The sequence below is a fragment of the Gymnoscopelus braueri genome (genome assembly GCF_963280865.1).
Source record: "Gymnoscopelus braueri genome assembly, chromosome: 1".
NCBI classification, from domain to species: domain Eukaryota; kingdom Metazoa; phylum Chordata; class Actinopteri; order Myctophiformes; family Myctophidae; genus Gymnoscopelus; species Gymnoscopelus braueri.
Window position 1 is genome coordinate 48036903 of NC_137603.1, and position 23938 is coordinate 48060840.

The 23938-nt window shown below is 42.3% G+C and overlaps 1 long non-coding RNA gene and 1 pseudogene across 3 annotated transcripts in view; both read left to right on the forward strand.

Annotated features, from left to right (window-relative positions):
• Window positions 1-23938, forward strand: part of LOC308088817 (general transcription factor 3C polypeptide 3-like) — a 115202-nt pseudogene that overhangs the window by 51892 nt on the left and 39372 nt on the right. The gene's annotated exons all lie outside the window — the stretch shown is intronic.
• On the forward strand, window positions 772-8141 carry LOC308092167. 2 transcript variants are annotated; one of them, XR_013933775.1, is made up of 5 exons: window positions 772-1056; window positions 3854-3932; window positions 4366-4570; window positions 5137-5271; window positions 5463-8141. It is a non-coding gene; the product is annotated as an uncharacterized lncRNA (long non-coding RNA). The 2 variants fall into 2 exon arrangements; XR_013933776.1 differs by lacking the exon at window positions 772-1056 and adding an exon at window positions 2965-3077.

Consider the following 23938-nt stretch of genomic DNA (forward strand, 5'->3'; position numbering starts at 1 on the left):
TGGGGCCCACGTGGGGCCCAGGTAGAACCCACCTAAAGCCCACATGGGCATCCCAGTTGGGACCCACCTCGGTCCCATATAGACATGCCTAGTTGGGGCCCATGTGGGGCCCAGGTAGTACCCACCAAAAGCCCACATGGGGCCCATGTGGGGCCCAGGTAGTACCCACCTAAAGCCCACATGGGGCCCAGGTAGAACCCACCTAAAGCCCACATGGGGCCCATGTGGGGCCCAGGTAGTACCCACCTAAAGCCCACATGGGGCCCATGTGGGGCCCAGGTAGTACCCACCTAAAGCCCAAATGGGGCCCACGTGGGGCCCAGGTAGAACCCACCTAAAGCCCACATGGGGCCCATGTGGGGCCCAGGTAGTACCCACGTAAGGCCCACATGGGCATCCCAGATGGGACCCAAGTGGATCCCGCTGACATGCCGACATGGGGCCCATATGGTTTAGCCCACCTTGAGCCCATATGGGACCCACGTGGGCGTGCTGGCTGGCTGTTTCTGGCGAAAATGTAACTAATTCGGCGGAAGTAACATTAGCGTTTTCTCACCGTCAGTTGATGCTTCATATCCATAAGAGTCAACACGCCGGGGTCATTTGTTTATTTTTGGAACACAGTTCTTATTTGACGCGATATTAAATACGTCTATGGGATTCAGAACGGGGGTGGAAAACTGCGAACCAGGTAGACAAACAAAGGATGTGTAAATGACGTCAGACTTCGGCGGTCTATAGCATAGAGTTAGCGAGTAGTAAGTAGCCTAAAACCCTATGGGAACGTATCCACGTGGAGCTCTTGCTCCGGGCTCCCGTCTGTAGAAGAATTTTGAGACTGGACAAAGATAAAGAGAGGTTGGACAGACAACAGATGCCAGGATGTAGTCCTGGTGAGCCGCTCGATGGACATGGAGACCTCCAGCTCAGAGACCTTGTGGTTCCATTGGTTTTAGCGTAGCGTAGAGACAGCACATTTCCAACCCGGATCAAATAAGTAGGATTGGATCTTAGAGCCTACGAAGAACAGAACCCGATGCAGTTGTATAGTCTCTGGTAAGTCTAGTCTCTTAGTATAAATGTAGTGTCCTGGCTGTAGCCAGTAGATCTACATATATCTATGTAGATATATTATAACTATTCCTGTAGCCTAGCAGCTAAAGTATGTTTAGCCATGGTTCACATGACGCTCGACTGTCATGTTTCAGGGCTAAAGTATGTCCACTCCACGCTGTTCTTCTCATTTGTCAACCAATGGTTGTTTTGTTGCTTGGTGGTGCTGGCTGGGCACTTTTGGAAATGAGCGCTGCTCTTTTGATCTGTGTCTATCAGACTGACAACACAAATTGCTGTATGGTAAGCTTATCCTCTTTGTCTGTCTCAAGTCTTTATTTATTATCTTTTAATCCACCATTGTCATGTTATGAGTCATATAAGCTCATAAGTAACATCACGTTGTGACATGACAAGTTTTGATTGCCGAGATCGGCTTGCTCTGGTCCAATGCTATGGACCAGAGATAGAGATTGGCTATTTTCGTTATTCTTGAACATTTTTTTAAAATGTGTTGTGACAGTCACAACACCTATAGAGCATCATAACAAAGCAGTCTTTGTTATGATGCTCTAGTCTAGGCTGTGTTGTGTTGTAGTGTAGTAGTGTAGTGTAGTTTGTTTTATGATGTGTAGTTATGTTGTGTTCTATATATACTTGTTAATTTAATCCTAATGTAATGTTGTTTACAGAGCATGGTACAGAGGCCACGCTCAATAAGTCCAAAGTAGACTTGTCATCCAAATCCCTGAAGGACTTGGACAGGAGAGGTATTAATATGAGTAGCTGTACAATCTGTGTGATGCTTTCAACCTCAGACATGCTATATCATTGTTGTTGTTGCCTTCTTGTGTTGTGTTGTATTGTGTTTTGTTTGCTAACTGCTTTGTTTGTATGCCTGTATGAGATGTCTGTCTGTCTGTCTGTCTGCTTCTGAATGACAAGAAAACAATTTGACTATCATATTCTATGAACAATCACTCTTTGTCTGCAGATCCTTAGTTAGGGAGGAAAAAGTTTTGAGAGGAAAAAATAAACACCCATCAAAAATAAAGATAATTGTGAGCAGTATCATTATGCAGACCTTATTGCTGATAAGTTACTTTTGAAAATGTGATTATAAAACTTGAAATACATTCTACAGAGAGGGATGTTGTAAAGATTATAATCAGCACATTTTGAATAACAGTCTACTTTGTTAATGTGGTAGCTACGTTTCCACTTACATGTTGGTACCTAATTGTCTAATTGCATGATGTTGAAATGTGAACCTTCTGATCAATCAATCTGGTGTCTGACTTATTTGAACCAAATAACTGATCTGGTTTCAATTTGAGTGGAATTTCTGAATGGAAGGAAACACCTTTAAAATGATGAAGAGGATACTAACATCCATAAGGGTCTAACAGTAGGCAGGACATCTCTTGTTAATTGTAAGAGGACCTCAACGGAAATAAGTCTCAGGACTTTCTTGTGTTATCCTCGAACTGCGGTGACCATGTGGTTTTGGCTTTTCAAATAAATCAAATCAAAAAAATACTTCGTTGATCCTTTTTCCCCTTCTGCACCAAATCTCTTAGCAGAAAATAGCCGATCTACAAGCTCACAACACGTTGCAATGCGAGGTGTTATGAGCTTGCAGATTGGCTATTTTCGCTGAATGTCAACCGTTTGTTTGCCAATTACAAGAATAAGGACGCTATGGGGTTCATGTGGTTAATTAGGAGTTACAGGAAACATTCAACATGTTGTTCTATGTTGTCTTAATCAACATGCATTTCTAATTCCTAATCTTTCTATTCATTTGGAGATGTGATGGACAAAATAAGGTAAGGTGTCTCTGCAGTGTCACACATCTCATGTTTTCCATATTTCAAATTCAGATGACTATAAGATGGTATCTGTGCTGTAGCTGACATCAGTAAGGCTTTACTGACCAAGTGGAAGCGTGTGGAGACATTCTTCTAGTCCACGGTGAAGAGCAGTCAGCAGAAGATGGATTAGTGATGGAAGACACAGCAGAGGTACAGGTTCTATACCAGCGGCTATAGTTGATGTTAGTGAGCCTGCCTAGCCTGCCTCCGGAGGTCCTACCTAGGCGGACAATATAGACATATTGGCTGTGTGGAGTAGAAGAAGGTGCTACAGTAAATGTACTCTTAGGTCTTCATGAATTGTCTAACCTTGTTATATGGCTATAGAGTGTTAATAACTGCACACATTGGTTTCAAATTGGGATTCCTTTTGCCTGATTGCATTTCTGCATGTGTCAAACATTGATACAACATTTATATACTCTGTAGTTGGTCATATTTTGCTTTGATTATTTCAAGGAAGGAAGTCTTAAATATGAAGCCACCAGAGGTAGTGTTTTATTAAATGAATTAACCACTTGAACCATTCCTATTCTGGAGTTAACATTTAGCAGAAAATAACAGATATACAAGCTCACAACCCAATGCGATGCGTTGTGAGCTTGTAGATCGGCAATTTTTGGTAAAGATATTTAGTGTAGTCCATAAGAATACGGTCAACTAAGTATGGTGGTTCAAAAACATTCACCCACAGTTAAATTCTCAGACTTGGTTGTCCTTCTGCTCACATATATTAGTCTGTGTTTACTACAGTTCTTTTCCCAGATCCTTGTTGTATACCCTTATATTATTTAGTATAAGTAAGTACTTACTTACTTATTTAGAATACTAAATTACTCCGTCAACCACAAATGTGTAAAAACGTTTAAGGGCAAACACTTTTGTGACTCTGTTTTACCCTATTTTCTTTTACATTTTGGATGCAGCTGAGCTCCTTCCAACAGCAGGAGGAGATGGAGAGACTGCACAAGGCCATGGGTGAGGACCTTTTTACTACTGTCTATGGTGAGGACACACACACACACACACACACACACACACACACACACACACACACACACACACACACACACACACACACACACACACACACACACACACACACACACACACACACACACACACACACACACACACACACACACACACACACACTCTCAAATGTTTTCAGTACTACTTTCTTCCAGTACCCATGCAGTCACATCTAACGACATGTCTTAAGCCCTACCGTATGTACCTAGCCGAACTACAAGCTCACAACAAAGTTACTTCGGGATATGTTTTGAACTTGTAGATTCACTATTTTGGAAATTCGCTTTTAGAAGTTATTTAGAACTTTGCCCTAAACAGGAATGGCAGGGTTAATGTGGTTTTAAAAGGATGGGCTAAACGTACACGCATTTTAATGTAAACAGTGCGTTTGTGTTGGGTGTGTTAGCATCCGTCCAGAGGTGAGCGAGGAGACTCTGTGCAGCACCAAGGACGTGCAGAAGCAAGCGGAGGAGAAGTACAAGGTGCTGGAGAACAAGATGAAGAACGCAGAGACTGAGAGAGAGAAGGAGCTCAAAGCTTCTCAGCAGAAACTCAACGCGGCCAAGGCCAAAGCTGATGCTTTCAATAAGAAGCTCAAGGAGAAACAACAGGTATGCATATTTCTGGTGTCTTCATGTTGCCTGCCATGTCATAAAGTTAAGTTAAAAGGTGTTATAGGACTGACTGTTTCTAGGTAGTTTGCATTTAGCAGCAAAAATAAGCACTAAGCACTCATAGAAAACAGTTTTTATTTATTTATTTGGTATTAGTAAATACAAATATAGATTTGCAGTGATAATAACACATGTCATAGAGGTGTTGCACAGATTTTAATACAGGTGGGTCTTGAGATTTTGACTTGCACTTTGGTCTGCCATGGGCACAAAAGGTTTGGAAACCACTGGTCTAAAGCATAATGCCATTTCTGTACATAGTTTGCTGTATGTTGAAGAATGATAAACATTGGAGTAAAGCAGACCTATATTTTGGGGTAAACAATTACAAATACCATATTTTCCATATCAAAATCTACAGTATATGCGATATGACCCTAATTTCTATCTTTGGGGCAAGCAACCTGCTTTTAAGAGTGGACAGGCCACAGTGCCACGTCTTACCCGTCTTCTATCATCTCATCCTGTCTTCTGTCCATGTGTGGGCACATCCATGCATATAGGGTGGCCCTGGAGTTGGAGGAAATGCGAAGAGAGCAAGCTGGTTATGAGATCAACAGATCCAGGCAGTGGATGACATCATGAAAGCCATCCAGGAATAGATAGCTAGTATGTCTACCACAGTGGCCCAGAACAAGGTAAAGTATATAGTTTAGTAGTTGGGTGAGGGAATGAAGAGTTTGACTGTGACAGATGCAGTTTCTGTATGTTTTAGTGTGTTTATGTGTCGTCCACTAAGATAAACCTTGTAGTAAATATGAATTCTAACAACTGAAAATGTCCTGTTTTCCACAAATCCCATTTCACTGTTCAGTCCTTTACTCCATAGGAGGCTTTGTGTAATGCTCAGGAGGAAATAGCCCAGCAGAAGGAGGTGATCATGACTTAGGACAAATAAATTAAGGTAGAAACAACCTTTTGTTCATTTTTACAGCATTTCTGAAGTCCAAGCCATCAAGGTTGTTCTACAATAACAGTACTTTCTGTCAACAAGAGGGCTATGAACATGCTGAGAGAAACGTGTGTTTGTGTGTTTGTGTGTTTGTGTGTTTGTGTGTGTGTGTGTGTGTGTGTGTGTGTGTGTGTGTGTGTGTGTACTTGGACCAAATGTCCCCACAAGTATTGTCAAATTTGAGAAATAGACATTGTGAGGACCATTTTCTCTCCAGCTCTTTAGTAAGCAGAACATTCTTTTTCAGCTCTTACACCAGTTTGATCCAGTCAGGAGAGAGAAACCATTCATTTGTTTTATCACCTACAATTTCACAAGTTCACATGTATGAAATATATCCCCTGACTGCATGAAATTGGTATCCCGACCTGCAAATCTATTTTCTATTCACTAACCAGATGCAGCACCTGCTTGTGGAGAAACACCAGTCTGTGTTAATGGTTGATGTTGGTGTTCATTACCTGACTTCAGAGCAGTGGTTCTCAAAGTGGTGCCCCAGGTGTCCTTGAATAGGTTCCAGGGGTTCCCCAGGAAATTGTGTTAATATAGCAAAATCAGTATCACCACTTTAACCCTATTTTATACTCTGGCCATTCATACACACAGCAGATGGACAGGTACATTATTATTTATTCCCTGGGCTTGAGTGATTGGTGGACCCCCCCCACACACGCTAGGCAGCTACAACTACTCGACCCAGAACATATTTGTTATTAAAATGTATCTTTAATCTGTTATTACTACCCTGCTTCCATTATGTTTTTATCACCAGTCAATCAAAAGGTAACATTTCAAATATCTGGCTGGTTTTCACTGCGTTCAAAACATTTTCTTTGTATCTCGCTCTCTCTCTTGTCGCTGAGCAAGACTCTTAATTTTTTTGGGGCGGCCATAGCTGAGTGGTTAGTGAGCCCGCCTAGGGAGCCAGAGGCCCTGGTTGCCCCAGGTATGATTCCAGGCCACGCCAGCATATGTGTCGATGAAATGAAATTTGTCCTTGAGCAAGACTCTTAACCCCTAATTGCTCACAGGCCCTCATTGGAAACAAGCCCGCAAGGACTTTCATGAACGTCCTGTTAAAAGGAATTATCCTTATCCTTATCCTCTCCTCTCTGTCATTACTGTCCATGGTACTTATCTCATTGCTGTCCATGGTACTTATCAGTAATTAATCCAGCAAATGGGTGTATGCAGCAAAATATAACACCGTTTTTTTCCTAGGCTAGAGTCACTCACACATGAACAGAGGGAGTAATTTGTGAAAAAGTCTGGAGTCAGGAGTCTGAAATTACAGTACAAGAGGGACTACTTTTACTTGATGACGTCTTAACACCTCTGCAATAATTTATACACATATTTGTTTCCAGGAGACAAATTGGCATCTGATAATAAGATAACTGATATTGTAATGTTGTAAAAATATGAATGTGAATGTTAACACTTTGACCGCCAGAGGTTAATCTCATAATGTACTCACCAGTGCCAACGTTTTATTGTTTTTTGTTTTTTTTTCATGTCGCCATAGACCTCGTTAAAATCCTTAAGATTGAGCTGTGCACTGTTTGTATACATCGCGGAGATCTCCCTGCGTCTACCAGTGAAAACCACGTGTCAAACAGAGCCGCCATGTTGTAGTTAGAACGGTTTATGTTAAACAGTGATCAGCGAGGAGAAAAACTACAATCGAAGAAAATGGCGTTTCAGTGTGCGCTTTAGAATGGAGGCCGACGGGATCGGCAAAACGTGATCCCGAATAATTCCGTTTCCGGTGGTGTTACAATGAAATGTGCCGTATAGAAAATTGAAAAGTTTTTTTTTTCGAAAAAAAAGGAAAAAGCACCACAGCCTGTAGGCTACGGGATCGGCGCTTTACGGTTGGATTTATCGGCCCGTAGGCTACGGGCCTGGCGGTGGTAGTGTTAAATGCCTACAGTAATCATTCATAGTTTAAAAAAATATGTCTACGTCTGAACCTCAATTATTAAATAATATGTGTGGTGTGGGAGAAAAAGCTTGTAATTAAATAATGAGTGTTAAGGGTTTGATTTAATTTGTTTCACGATACTACATGCAACAAATTATATGAAGCCCAGGCATTATTTAACTGAAATGGTTAAACTCAAGTTAACTGATGTATTGATTTGTGTCTTATGTATGAGTGAGCAGACGCATGCGATTATATGGGCACATTTCCTATTATGATGACTCAATCAGGCAATTCGGTACACGTCCCCTTCTTGAGATTCCTTTTCTGTGGAATTCTTTGTATTTTTTACTTTTGAATAGGCCTACTTACTGACCGTATGAAGTATTTTTTAAAAGCAAGTACTTCAGTACTTAAACTCAAGCACAAATTTGACTGACCAACTTTCCCTTGTAGTTTAGTAATATTTGACTAGGAATATTCTTTGAATGAAGTACTTGGGTTGAATAATTTGTCCAACGTCCACCACTGGTCACACTGCAATGTTATGACACTTGAGGAAGCAAGTTGACAAGCTGGGGGTGTGTGTGTGTGTGTGTGTGTGTGTGTGTGTGTGTGTGTGTGTGTGTGTGTGTGTGTGTGTGTGTGTGTGTGTGTGTGTGTGTGTGTGTGTGTGTGTGTGTGTGTGTGTGTGTGTGTGTGTGTGTGTGTGTGTGTGTGTGTGTGTGTGTGTGTGTGTGTGTGTGTGTGTGTGTGTGTGTGTGTGTGTGTGTGTGTGTGTGTGTGAAAAAGCAAAAGAAGCTGCAGAGCGAAACGCGTGAATCTCAGCAGCTGAGTAACGACATCGCCAACAGGAATGATCTGCTGTTGAAGATTGAGGCAGAGACCACCCAGGTCCAAGAGGTCTGTCTCTCTCACACACACACACACACACACTAACCACTTATACCCTCCATACAATGTCCTATCCTGGGCCCTCTCCTTTTTCCCCTCCTCACCAAATTTCTATAGCGAAAATAGCAGATCTACAAGCTCACAATGTGATGTTTTTGCTATGTTTTAGTTTTTTCAAACTATGTTATTGTTTAATACTACTACGGAGTCTGCCAATAACATCATGAGGATGTTATATATTGTTAGAATCTGCTTTGTTTGCGTTCATTTACGTGCTAAAATAGTGACTAGTGAGAGTTGTTTCACCATGTGAGTTGATGAGGAGCATTCTTTTAATCATCATTTCTAATCAATGGAGCAACATTGTTTTATAATCTTTCCCACCTTTGGAGTTACATCATGACAAGATAACTACACAACCCCAAATCTCTACTAAAGTATCCTATATCCTTAGTAGTAAGTAAAAGTAGCAGTACCACAGTGTAAAATACTTTGTTGTCAAAATCTTATAAGGCAAAGTATCAAGCATCAAAAGTATCAAAATATACTTTAAGTAGCAAAAGTACTCATTATGCAGAATGGCCATTTCAGAATCATACATATGTTATTGGACTATAATTATTGATCATTAACCACTTAAGCCTTATTTCATACTTCAGCTTTTCAAACATAGATGTACAAGCTCACAATGTATCACATTGCTGTTACATCTGCTATTTTTGAAAAAAAAGTTAGATTTAGATTTAGAAAACACAGGACATGATGTTAAAGATCCAAAGTGCCTAGGGACTCTCCCTGAGCCAGGCTTGCACTTGACCGCATACCTAAATAATTGGCAAAGTAACTAGTAACTAAAGCGGTCAAAGTAAAAGTTCTTCCTCTGAGATGTAGTGGAATACAAGTATAGAGTATTTAAAACTAAAATAATCAAGTAAAGTAAAAGTACTGATGAAGACCACCTCAAAATTGAACCTTGACTCCCTCATCGTCAGGAGCATTCAACAGCAGAGAGGCTGAACCAGAAGCTGTGCAGTCAGATGGCAGAGTACAGCGTTCCTGGGGTCCTGCAGTACATCCAGCTCAAGGACAAACACAACAAGCTGCAGTGGAGCTTCCGCACCTGGGAGAGGAAGATGGAGCTGGCTGAAGTAAACCTTTAACCTCTGATAATAATACCATCTGATACTTTTATGATACTTTTATCTGATCAGCACAGACATAATCTGTCACACTACACATTTATATGATCAGGAACTACACATGTATATGAAAGGTCAGGAGCATTTTCTTAAACCACTAAAGCCTTATACTTGGGCATACGAAAAATGTACGAGCTCATAATGTGTGGTGATGCAACACATTGTGAGCTTGTATACAGGCTGTTATAGCTCATTTTGAAATAAAATAAAAATTGTGAAACATTCTATTGGGTCTATAAGTATAGACTATTGTTTGTTAAGTAATAGGGGTCTCCCTGTCTCCAGCTCTTTAGTAAACAGAAAATATATTTTCAGGTCAGGATACTAATTTCCTCCAATCAGGAGAGAGAACTCAAACAGAATACAGATTAAATAAATGAAAATAGAAGTAATGAAAGAAACAAAACAAAAGCTGACAAACCATCTGATTTTTTTTGTTTTTGTTTACTGAAAGATGGAGGGACAGGGAGACTTCCTTTATCGTGGAGATAACTAAGTCTATTTCAAGTCTATTTATATGCTGTTTTTGTTGGTTACCTTCGCCTGTTTCTACCTACTGGTGGTCTATACATTATGCACACTTGACCAGCCCAGGAGTAGAAGTCCTGGTCGGAAGTCATCTTTATACTGTCTTTTATATATTGTATTGTTACTAGTGTTACTACTTTTCTGTACTTGTTCTCTACCCTTATCTGTATCTTTGTTTCATCCCGCTAGAGTATGTTAATACAATATAACTTATACAATTGCGGTGGTTGTGTTTTTCTCTCCCTGTTCTTCTATTGAGACATTGAGATTTTGTCAAAGGTCATGTCTCACCTAGACACAGGATCTGACACCATTTTTTACCTGACGGTCAAGATTCAATTTATTCCCAGAGCAAGTAGACCGGCTCTATTAGATCAATGGTAGAAATTTCAGCACTTGCGCAGGAAACTGGGTTCAGATCCAGGGTAGAAGAGGAAAGTTACATACTGCTGCTTCAATGCAACTCTAAATGGGGTTATTATGAGTCAGATGATTGTAGCTGATGTGTTATGTGTCAAACTGAAGGTTTGAACTATGATTCAATTATAGACATTTCCAAGTGCAAGCCGCATCATCTCATGCTGTAGACTGTAGACTGCTGTAAACATTATTTGCTAACTTTGCTGTTGTAATCTCAATTTTGAAATGACTCAATAATTTGTGCAGGATGTCATGTTTGCATTTATCTGCCTGTAATGCTGCTTACTGTGCTGCTTTGAGAATAAAAACCATACATTGATTTTAGTTCCATATTGTATTTTATTCACATTTATTTTTCTTGTATTATGTTGGCAACAGCTCTTTCTCAATAGACACTGGTTTGATTCACTGAAAACACATCACTGGTTCTAGCGACTGATATTGACTGATAATTGTTAGAGCAATTATCAGTCAAAATATATATATATATATATACTGTATTCTCATGGGTCTATACTTGGTTGACCATATTCTAAAGGGCTACACTAAATATCTTCGCTGAACACATGTACACACACAAAGTGAACAAGGCTCAGCTGGTGTAGCATTAATCTCTGTAGATAGTTTGTTGGTGTCGGGAGCCTGTTTAGTGTGGAGATGACCATAGTTTCTGATAGGTTGGGGACGTGGTATAGCTTTGGGAGTCATGCCTCCTCACTCCCACTGTTAACGCCTAAAACAATAAATATGTGTTGACCTTTTCCTTTAGAACACCTACTGTGGTGTTTCAAAGTTTGTGAACCCTTTAGAATGTTCTGTATTTCTTCATAAATAGTTCTAAAGTAGACAAAGAGAACCCAATAAACAAAAATATATCTGAGGGAAATGATCCAATTGTACATATATGTGAGTGGCAAAACAATGTGAACCTCAAGGATTAGCGGTTCATTTGAAGGTGACATTTAACAGGTGTTTTCATTCACACAAATAAACCCAGTTACGGTTGATAATTCCTTGCATTACAATAGGGCTCAACATGGAGCCCAGGGACCCTCAGGGTTCCTTGAGGGGGAGCCAAATGGACCCTTGCAGGTGAGTGTACAAATGGATCCAAATGGACCTGTACAGGTCTATTTGCTTCCCTTTGTACATTCTGAGAGTTATTGGAGTTTGTTTGATTGATTGATTGATATCTTTATTGATCATACATCTGATCCACCATAATCAAATGGATAACGCACAAAAGCTTACAGCTTGTTTCCATTGAGGTCCTTAGTATGAGGTGTGTATAAACTGCATAATGTGCTAATTTGTCCATAGGCATACTAACTAGACTAGAGCCTAGAGAGAAGCAGGGAGCACTGAATTAATTCAATGTATGTTCTATGTATCTGCTGTAACTTTGTTACTGTGCTGTGCACAGCACAACTACGGCAGAGCCGTGGTGTGTCAGTCTTATGACTGCTTTGCAATGAAGTCAACCACATTAGGAGGAGAAAAGCCCCTTGTGTTATTGAGAATAACAGAGAATCACATCACAGAAAGCACTGTTTAGGCGCTCTAAGACCTTGTTGAGATGCGTGGTCTCCACAGACGCAAAGTTCTCACTCTCCACTGAGGATAGTGGTACACTGGTGCCATCCTCCAGAAGTTCAAAGGCAACATCCATAGGGCAGGCAATCATTTCAGCCATGTCTCCCTTTGCTAGACCAGCCTATATCACAGTAGGAGGGGATGGAATAAATGGTCAGAAATGTACAATTGTTGCACGTTACTTATAATAATGAACATAATCCTTGTGGAGAGAAATTACAGTGTGACTGCATCACATGGAATCAATGACAACCGAACAACAAACTGAAAATGGTGAAAGATTTGTAAAAACCGAGTTAATTTGACAAATGTTTCTAATATTGAATTAAGGGGGTTTAGGGTAGAGTGGTGCCGATTGGGAGGGTAAGAAGATTGAGTATATACAAGTACAGTGACAGTTTTATGAGTCAATACATAGGTTTAATATTATATTGGTTTTCAACTTTAGTGTGTGGTTGGTTGACCTGTCTGGGTAATCAAGATGGTTTATTTAATGATCCATGATCCCCTTTAAATTGCCCCTTGCCCTTCCAATCTGCACCAAACCAAACTGCCCCCAAACCACCTGTTGATTATAAAAGGTTAAATCCAACAATAGGTTGAATAAAGACGTGTAAATCTAGAATGAAACAGAAAGTACATGATATTTAACAACATTAACAGGACTGCTATCACCTTGATTCATCTATCTAACACATTGGTATGTCATCACCATTGATTAGCTCCAATCGGAACCTCTCCCTCCGCTGTATAGTTACATAGTGGAGGGAGAGGTTCCAAATGGGGCTACACCATTGATTTGAGTTGACAAAATCTTACACATAAAGTAAACAAACAGCTTCACTCAGTTTACTGAGAAGACATGTATGTGACTGAATGAAAAGAGAAATGAAGGTTTTATCTATAAGTTTAACAGCATCTATCAACAACATTAGCTACCTACCTTCATTCGGAACAACAACAAAAATAAAACCTCCTGGCAAAAACAGTCATTATTAGAGCAGAGTCATTACTCGCGTTTTCCTCAGTTCTGCAGACAAACTGCAGTTTGTTGTTGTTGTGCAACTGGTGGTCGATAACAGGCAGTTCACTGCCTGCAGCGACACCTACTGCATGCCGTAGGAAGAGTTCAAACACGAACACAATACACACACGCACACGCACGCATGCACACATCGAATGCGCACACAACTAGTAAAAAAAAAAACTAACAGAAGTCTGTGTGTTTGCAAAGTAAACTAACTAAAACGGGGGAAAAAGTGAGAAAAAGTCCTTATATTATTTATATTTATTCTGAGCTTTTTGAGTCTCATCCCGACCCTAATAACAACAAACAAAAAAAGAATAACGCTAAAACGAATAATTACTGAAATAAAAGTAAGTCTTAGAATAATAATAATGATAATAATAATAATAATAATAATAATAATAATAATAATAATAATATTAATAATAATTAATATTATTAATATTATTATTATTATTATTATTATTATTATTATTGTTATTATTATTGTTATTATTATCATTATTAAAAAATACTTAACTAAACAAATTACAAATTAAAACTCCGTGGAGGAACGTGTTTATATAGTTATAATAATGAATTATATCAACCCCGTACCGTGGAGTACGACGGAAGAAACGTGCTAGTTGGTCGTTTGGTATGTGTGTCAAGCGCGGGCCAATGGCGTTGCAGGAAGGACTTGAGTAGCAGGTGCATTGAGGCCCAGTCCAGAGCGGACGTTACTGCTGTTCAGACACTGCTTTGATCAGTCGCATTACATCAGCTCCGAGGAAAACAACACAACTTAAATCTTAACGGATTTGTTTTGTCGCTTTTTCTTCAGTTTTTGGAAGCCTATCGTCAAGTTCGTCGTCAAGTTTTTAACTGAGGTAAGTTGATCAAAATGCCACCTTAACGGAATTGTGGAACATGACATGTTTTATGTTTATCGAATGTTTGGTTGTGCCGTGAAGTGGGTTAATTTTCATGTTCAGAAGCTAACTGCCGTAACATTGTGGATCATTTAAACGGCCCGTTTTGTTTTTTAGCCTCATAGATGATGACTAGTGTTTACATTTGAAAAAAGGACAGCATTGTCGTTGTAAATCACTCAAGTCATCCTATCGTTTGTGAAATAGAACTGTTATGGTGATATTGGGTGAGTTTTTGGTGATAGATAGGTAGTTTTTCATCCTGTCGCTTGGTCAAATGGAACGTTAAGCTAGCTTCGAACTGATACGGTGACGTTTAGTCAACTTGACCGTTGGCTCTGTACTTGGTCTGCTCTTTTCCCCACTACACCAACTCAACGAAAATAGCCGATCTACAAGCTCACAATGCCCCCAGCGCAAGGCGTTGTGAGCTTGTAGATCGGCTATTTTTTCGGGTAATGTTCCCCATCACACAAAGGTTTGGCGGACCCCCTGTAGTTACTCTGAGGACCCCCTAGGGGTCCCGGACCCCCCGTTGAAGACCCCTGCTCTATTTTGTTGGTCCATCTTTAGCTTCACGTAGGGTACAGTTTGCGGTTTTATACCGGGTTTATTACTTTTTTGGGTGTTTTTGTTACATTAATTCGGTTAATTCTGTACTATAGTTTGTCTTTCAGTATTGTCTTAAAAAAAAAAAAAAAAAAAACGTTTTTTTTTTTTTTTTTTTTTTGACCGATTGCAAAATGTTTGGTTGTGCCGTGAAGTGGGTTAATTTTCATGGGTTAATTTTCATGTTCAGAAGCTAACTGCCGTAACATTGTGCATCATTTAAACGGCCCGTTTAGTTTTTTAGCCTCATGATGACTAGTGTTTACATTTGAAAAAGGACAGCATTGTCGTTGTAAAAAACTCAAGTCATCCTGTCGTTTGTGAAATAGAACTGTTATGGTGATATTGGGTGAGTTTTTGGTGATAGATAGGTAGTTTTTCATCCTGTCGCTTGGTCAAATGGAACGTTATAGTGTTTTCATCCTGTCAACGTTAGTGTTTTCATCCTGTCAACGTTAGTGTTTTCATCCTGTCAACGTTAGTGTTTTCATCCTGTCAACGTTAGTGTTTTCATCCTGTCAACGTTAGTGTTTTCATCCTGTCAACGTTAGTGTTTTCATCCTGTCGCTTGGTCAAATGGAACGTTAAGCTAGCTTTGAACTGATACGGTGACGTTTAGTCAACTTGACCGTTGGCTCTGTACTTGGTCTGCTCTTTTCCCCACTACACCAACTCAACGAAAATAGCCGATCTACAAGCTCACAACGCCCCCAGCGCAAGGCGTTGTGAGCTTGTAGATCGGCTACTTTTTCGGGTAATGTTCCCCATCACACAAAGGTTTGGCGGACCCCCTGTAGTTACTCTGAGGACCCCCTAGGGGTCCCGGACCCCCCGTTGAAGACCCCTGCTCTATTTTGTTGGTCATCTTTAGCTTCACGTAGGGTACAGTTTGCGGTTTTATACCGGGTTTATTACTTTTTTTGGTGTTTTTGTTACATTAATTCGGTTAATTCGGTTAATTCTGTACTATAGTTTGTCTTTCAGTATTGTCTTAAAAAAATAAAAAAAAAACTTGTTTTTAATTTATTTTTTATGGGTGCATTTTTGGTAGTCAGTATGTAAGTGTGTTTTATGGACTTCTGTCTGTCCGTTTGAAGCATGGGCCTTTTGGCAGTACATACTTGCTAAAGAGACTTTGTCTCAATGTATTTGTACTGGTTAAATAAATGATATATAAGGGGAAATGTCATTTCATATTTATTGATTAGCTATACTGGGCTATTTTTGATTGTATATGGTGAAATTAGTTAAAAGGCTATCTACAACAATCTCATTGTGGCTCATTTAACTTGGCCATCACTTTGTTGTGTTCATTTGAATGGATGATGGAATCCCGCTTCTAAATCGGTCAAATGAATCACGAGGTCGCTTGCCAAGCTTGTAGATGTGTTATTTTTTGGCAATAGGTACCACTGTACTGTGGGCCCGGGGTATAAAGTATTCTTGTGCCTCCTCAAGTGCAACCAGCGGCCCTTGTCATGAAAAGGTTTGAGAACCACTGCTTTAAACTGCTACTCCACTACATCTCAGAGGAAAATGTTGTTGTATTGTTTACTCCACTGCAATTATTTGACAGCTTTAGCTTAGCAGATTTAGATTATTAATACAAGAATTAACTGCTTAAGCCATATTTTATACTTTGGCTATTTTCGAAAAGGTTTGACACATTTTGAGTGATTTTCTTCTGAAACAGGCCATTCATAATTACTACCAAAGTACTTTTTACTTTGGTACTGTAAGTATATGTTGATGCCAATGCTTTTGTATTGTATTACTTTTTTATTGTACTTTGAATACAGGACTTATCCACCACTGAAGCACGCACGCACGCACGCACGCACGCACGCACGCACGCACGCACGCACGCACGCACGCACGCACGCACGCACACACACACACACACACACACACACACACACACACACTCATTTTATGTGAGCTATGTGTTAATTTTGTGTCTCTCCCTCTCTCTCCCTCTCTCTCTCTCTCCACAGTGCAGAGGACAAGGAGAGGACACCAATTGGTAAACACACACACACACACACACACACACACACATACACATACACATACACATACACAGAAGGAATAAGGACGTGTGAGAGAGAAGAGAGCTTTCAGAGTAGAGCCATGCTGTGCCGTGCAGACAGGTGGTCCGAGGTGGTGACGACCGCCACCCGGGCCAAGGACATGGACAACGCCTCCTTCTCCTCCTTCAACGTGGACGACGGCCTGACCAGTCTGCAGTGGCTGGTCAGGCCACTGCCCTATGACTTCTCCCAGCCAGGCCCCAGACACCACCGCCAGCCACCTCCTGTCTTCAGCTGCCGCCAGCCGGTGAGTTCTCCTGAGGTGTCCCCTCTGGCCGCGGACCCCGCACCCACCAGGACCACGCCGGCGGCCTGCATCCGGACGCAGCAGAGCCTCCCTGGCATCGTGACCCACGGCGCCCCTGGCAAGAAACCGCCTTACACGTTCCCCATGATGATCTGCATGGCCATGCAAGCCAGTGGGAAGAGCAACATCCCGGTCTCCTGCGTTTACCAGTGGTTCGTGGACAACTTCTCCTACTTCCGCCACCACGCCAATCCTGTATCCTGGAAGAACAGCGTCCGGCACAACCTGACCAGCGTTAAGGGGTTCATCAGTGTCTCTCGACCGGAAGACAACACAGGTAAGGGAGGCTTCTGGACGGTCGACCCGCAGTATGCCGAGCGCATCCTTCTCAGGGCTTTCAACAAGTGGATGATGTCCGTCCAGGATGACCCGACACTGCAGAGACCACCCGAGTGGGGCCCTCCCCTGCAGAGCCCTCCCCTGCAGAGCCCTCCCCTGCAGAGCCCTCCCCTGCAGAGCCCATCCCTGCAGAGCCCACCCCTGCCCGTGCCGCAGCAGCTGATCAGGGGCCTTGATGAAGCCACCAGCGTGGAACAGAACCAGCCAGCCAAGGAGAGCGGCAGGCTGAAGAGGAAGAAGCGTCCAGACTCTACAGCTAGCGTGGCCAAAGTCTCCCGTCGATCCAGCTCCCTGCGGCTTGATGCTGAAGAACGGAAAGAGTTGGACGGCCTCCTCGACTGGATCTTGAGCAAGGAGCTCAGTCCGGACCCCCCACTCCCTCCTATCCAGCAGCATCAGGGTCCAGAGCTCTGCAGTGTTGCTACCTCCGCTGTCTCCTGTGCGCCTCCTTCCCCTCCTAGCTGTGCCTTGGGTTGGCTCCCACAGAGTCCGTTCGTTCACCACCAGCTCCTTGGTTCGGGCTTGAGCGGGGAGCTGAGTCTGCTCCTTGGTTCGGCCTTGAGGAGTCTCGACAGCGGGGAGCCGCTGAGCAGTACCAGCCCCATAGAAGACGACCAGACAGTCAACTTCGACTGGGGTTTGGACTCGGACTTCCTCGATCCGGCCTTGAGCGGGGACCTGAGTCTGTACAGCGGCGAGCCGCTGAGCAGCACCAGCCCCATAGAGGACGACTTGGACTTCCTCGATTCGGCCTTGAGCGAGGAGGTGGTGGTGAACGTGGACTGGGACGCCTTCTTTGAGTCAGCTTTGAGCGGGGAGCGTGGGGACAGTGTGGACAGCGGGGAGCCGCTATGCTGAGCCCCAGGTAAGTGGTTGTTGGAGAGGCTTGGACCTAACAATGGAACAAAGACCATATACAAGGTAAGTAAGGTACCCATATATGGGTCCGTCAGAGATCGCCATACAAGGACCCGATCTAGGTCACCCGATACTAACGTCATGGACACTGTGGAGACCGACATCGCCACAGCTGATGTCACGGACAGAACACGCCGTACAAGGAGATATGCACGCTCCATATAAGGTCTAGCAAGAGTGTGGTGATGTCAGGAGTGACACTGCACCCCTCCGGAGAGAGGAGAGGAGAGGACGAGACGAGAGGAGAGGAGAGGACGAGACGAGAGGAGAGGAGAGGAGAGGAGAGGAGAGGAGAGGAGAGGAGAGGAGAGGAGATGAGAGGAGACTGGAGGAGAGGAGACTAGAGGAGAGGAGAGGACGAGACTAGAGGAGATGAGAGGAGACTAGAGGAGAGGAGAGGACGAGACTAGATGAGATGAGGAGAGGAGAGGAGGAGAGGACGAGAGGAGGAGAGATGAGAGGAGACTAGATGAGAGTATACTAGAGGAGATCAGGAGACTAGAGGAGAGGATGAGAGATGAGAGGAGGAGAGGACGAGAGATGAGAGGACGAAAGGAGGAGAGGACGAGAGGAGGAGAGATGAGAGGAGGAGAGATGAGAGTAGACTAGATGAGAGGAGAGGAGGAGAGAAGGAGAGATGAGAGGAGACTAGAGGAGAGAGGAGAGGAGGTGAGATGAGATAGGAGGAGAGGACCGAAAGCGAGAGGAGGAGAGGAGAGAAGAAGACAGCAGTGCATCGCCACTGGATACTTGAGCTCTCAGCTGAAGGCGACAATCAAACAACAAGGTATCTACTCTATCATTTATTTTTGTTTTTTATTACTTTGTAAATAATAATAAACTCTGGTTGAGATGAATTGATTGCAGCAAGCACAGGAGTGAGGAGTCCCTTCTGACTGGTCACAGAGGTCCCCCCAGTTGAGCTGGGTTAGTTGAGCCCTACTCCTAACCGGTCCTGGTGCGCGTGGACGTGTTTCTAGGAAGGATGGACGACTGTAGCATGAAGGCAGCTGCATTACCTTACCAGTGAGCCTGGCTCTTCAGGTTTGTATCCCCAACTGGTAAGTCACTTTGTTGTTTATTTGTCTAGATTTCCTTGGTACTGTAAGCAAACACGTTTGTTTTTTTGTGCTTTTTTGCTTTTTTGTGTTTGTGCTATATAAATAAAGTTTATTTACATGATAAAATGCAAAAAAAACAATTAAAAAAACAAAAACAAAAAAAAAAATATATATATACTGTATCTGTATCTGTATCTGGTCTGTCTGTCTGTCTGTCTGTCTGTCTGTCTGTCTGTCTGTCTGTCTGTCTGTCTACACACACACACTCTAAACTTTATGGAGCGTCTGGGTGTGGTAGTGGTAAAACACTGTCACACCACGCAGGTAGCTGGGTTCAATACCCAGCAGCAGCTGTGCCTCCAGCTTGGCTGGCCGCTCCAACAAACACAATTGGCTACAGTGTTTGCAGGTGGGAAGCTGGTGATGGATCAAGTGATCATGTTCTTTTTGCTGCACTGCAGAAGCTGTGAATTTAGTTTTGACTTCCATGTTTTCAGTTTAGATGTAGTTTGTTTTTAAAGTGGCTTTGCTAGTTAAGTTTAGTTTTTAGTTTTGGAAAAGGCTTAGTTTATAGTTTAGTTTTTTATTAGATGTAGTGTTAGTTCTGTATTGTAATATGGGGTATTTGTCAGGGGTGAGATTCAGAAAGGTCATAAAAGGTATTGTGTAATAAAAACATAACATTTTAAAAGATGTATTCACAGTTGAAACTGGTACAGTACTAGTCTTATGTAAGACTAAAAGTAAGGATATATTTTTTTGTTTGTTTTAATAGTCTTAGAAAGGATACAGTTTCAATTAGTTTTTTGTTATTTTGCTAATTTTAGTTAACTATAATAACCTTGATGCACATAGCAGTTTATAGCAGCAACAGGGACTGCAGGACACTTGGGGACAGTTGGGAATTGGCAATAACTAAATTGGGTCTCCTCCCATGATTGTCACCTTGCCGCCGGTGGAGGAGCTTGTGTTATCCCAGTGACCCAGAGAGCTCTACTGGCAGCAACCATGCCAGACAGCTCAAAGGGCAGGGGTCAGACTAAGGACAATCGCTAGTCCCCCATATTGGGGGTTGGGAATGAGGTTAACAACCTCGTCCCTTAAAACAACCTTTCCCACAATCCCCCTACACACACAATTTTCATTCTGTATGATATTGTTGAATGTATAAAAGTGTACGTTTCATGTAACCGTACTCAAATGTGGGCTGTAAATATTGCAGTTACTAACGTGTGTGTGTGTGTGTGTGTGTGTGTGTGTGTGTGTGTGTGTGTGTGTGTGTGTGTGTGTGTGTGGGGGAGGTACGGCAGTATTGTACTGTTCTCCAGGATATTGAGGATAATAACCCTGTGGGGGTGTTCACCAACCTCATCATCGCCGCCTTCTACCCATACAACTCTGGACAAGGTAACTATACTAGTAGTAGTGCTGTTACTTCTGTTATTGCTGCTATTTAATACGATATACGATACGATAATACTTTATTGTCAGTTCACACTGAAATTTGTCTTGCGACCCAGCAGCCATGTATGCAACAATAAACAATAAACAGTACACACATTTGACATGACACAAGAAAACCAAACAAAACAAAATACATACATAAAGACATACAAAGACAAGAGCAATGTCCACCTCTCAGCCTACCCCAAGCCTACAACTCCTGATTAACACCTTTACCGCCGGGCCCGTAGTTCTACGGGCCGTTAAATCCAACGGTTAAGCGCCGAGCCCGTAGTCCTACGGGCTGCGGTCTTTTCGCGCATGCGCGGTCCGGGTGCACTTTCGGAATTTTTTTGATCCACTTCCGTTTCCGGTTTGATGACAGGAAATAGAATTATTTGGGATCCGGTTTCGACGATCACGCCCGCTCCCATTCTACAGACGAAACTGAAACTCAATTCTCTTCCTGTAGTTTTTTCTCCTCGCATTTCACTGTTTAACGTAATCCGCTCTAACTACAGTCATGGAAGTCCGTTTGACATGCGGTCTTCACTGGGAGATACAGGGAGATCTCGCGGACGTAAACAGACCGTTCACGGCTCAATCTTAAGGATTTTAACAAGATCTATGGCGACATGAAAAAAACAAAAAAACAACAAAAACACCTTGGCAGGTGAGTACATTATTATGAGATTAACCTCTGGCGGTGGATGTGTTAAGCCTCAATGTCGTCTGATGGACAAAGGACCTCTTCAGTTTGACCTTATTGTATGTAGGAACACTGTATCTCCTTCCTGAAGGCAGCAACCTATATTCTCCATACAAAGCATGGCTAGTGTTTGAAGTGATATTCCTTGCCAACCTTATCATACTGTCATTATACGTAGATGTATAGAGCCTCTGAAGTGGTTGTCCAACAATCTTTGAACAAATTTTGTGTTAATGATAAGAGCGTTGTTATCACTCCACTCCACCACCTTATTTACTCTGTGTTGGTGCAGTCCAGGATCACTGGAACTATCCAAAAGAGAAATCAAAACTGTATCATCAGAGTACTTTAGAATGTATTGGTCTGGTTTGTCAGTGCGACATTCAGACAGACATTCCTCAGTACGACAGCTGTCAGTATAAAGGGTGAAAAGTACAGCTGAGCTTACACAACCCTGGGGAGCACCAACATTAGTAGTTAATGCTGAGGAGAGGGTTTTGTTCACTTTCACCCTCTGTACTCTGTTCGTAAGGAAGGAAGCATACCAGTGAATTAAGTATGGATTCAGTTCCAACTGTACCATCTTTGTCACCAGAATATCAGACTGTATTGTATTGAAGGCTGAAGATGTGACAACCGCGTCCTCTGTACCGCAACCTTTCTTATAAGCAAACTGACAGGGGTCAAATTTGTCTTTAGTTATACTTACAAGATGTTGCAACAGTATTCTTTCCAGTGATTTCATGGTCACTGAAGTGAGAGCTATGGGTCTATAATCCTTATGTTCTTTTGGACATCGGATTTTGGGTAGTGGTTTTATGTGCGAGGTTTTCCAACACAGAGGAATTATGTGTGTATCTACAGAGGTTTGAAATATTGGTTGCCACACAGGAGCCAACTCAGATGCAAAGTTTTTGAGGAGAAAAGCACTGCACCCATCCGGCCCATTTGCTTTCCTTGTGTTAGTACACCGAAAAACTCTCCTGACATCCTCTTCAGTGATGATAATTCTGTCTGAGGGGGCAGGTGTTACAGCCTTAAGTATTTCAGTGCACTTAGAGGAATCACCTAATGATTCGAATCTGGCATAGAAAGTATTTAGGTCATTGGCAAAGCCAAGTTCATTGTCTGTCACAATAGGTTTGGTTGGGGATGACATTCCTGTCATGGATTTCATAGTATCCCACGCCTTTTTGTGATTATTGGCTTTAAACGCATCCTCTAGATGCTGTCTATGTGCCAATTTTGCCTGCCTCATTTTAGTTTTTAGCTTTTTTTCTGTCAATTTAAGTGCACCGAAATCTTTGTTTATGAAGGCTGTTTTCCTTTCATTTATAACATTCTTTATGTCCTTGGTCACATAAGATTTATTGTTCGGATAGATTTTAATTTCTTTTGTAGGAACAACCAGCTGTACACAAAAATTAATGTAATCATTTGTAACTGTGGTTATTTCGTCCAATGAACCATCTCTAAAAGTGTCCCAATCTGTACAGTCCAGGCATGCTTTTAGTTGTTCCTTGCTTTCATTTGTCCATGTCCTAACTACTTTCTTCTCCAGCTTTCCTCTCTTCAGTTTTGACTTATAAATTGGGGTCATGCACACAACGTTGTGATCAGAGGTCAATATAGGCGGCCCAACCGTGGCAACATATGCATGTGGAATGTTCACATAACACTTGTCCAGAATGTTATTTTTCCTCGTCGCATCCTTAACATATTGTTCAAATCCCGGCAGCACGGTGTCCAGATAGCACTGATTTAAGTCTCCCAGCACGATTGCTGGTGCCTCTGGATACTGCAGTTGCAGTCCGTGCACACAGTCAGCAGTGGTTTTTGCTGCTTGTGCAGCTCTTCCTGGCCCTTTAGGAGGCACATAAACTAGAAAAAGTCAAATGCACCCAAATTCGCGGGGAAGATAGAAGGGTCTTAAAGTCATGCCTAGGATCTCCACGTTGGGATCATCGCATATCCTAAGTTTGACGGTGAAGGATCGACACCAGAGATCATTTATGTACACACATACACCGCCGTAACCCCTCCCTCCACCTCTGTCCAGTCGTACCAGAGTGAATCCGGGGACTTCATAGAGTGAGTCTGGTTGTGATGGCTTTAACCAGCTCTCAGTGAAACAAAACAGTGATGCCTCACGAAAATCATGATTGTACCTGGTGTATGTCCGTATCGTGCCTATTTTGTTGTGCAGGGAACGCACGTTGGCCAGAACGATAGAAGGGAGCGGGGGGCGGGTGAATCTCCTCCGTAGTCGGTTCCGAATTCCCCCTCTTTTCCCTCGTCTCCTCTTCCTTTTTCCTCGGATTAACTCGGCGGGGATGTTATCCAACACCGGTAGGTGGACGTGGTTTGCCGTTGTGTTCGGC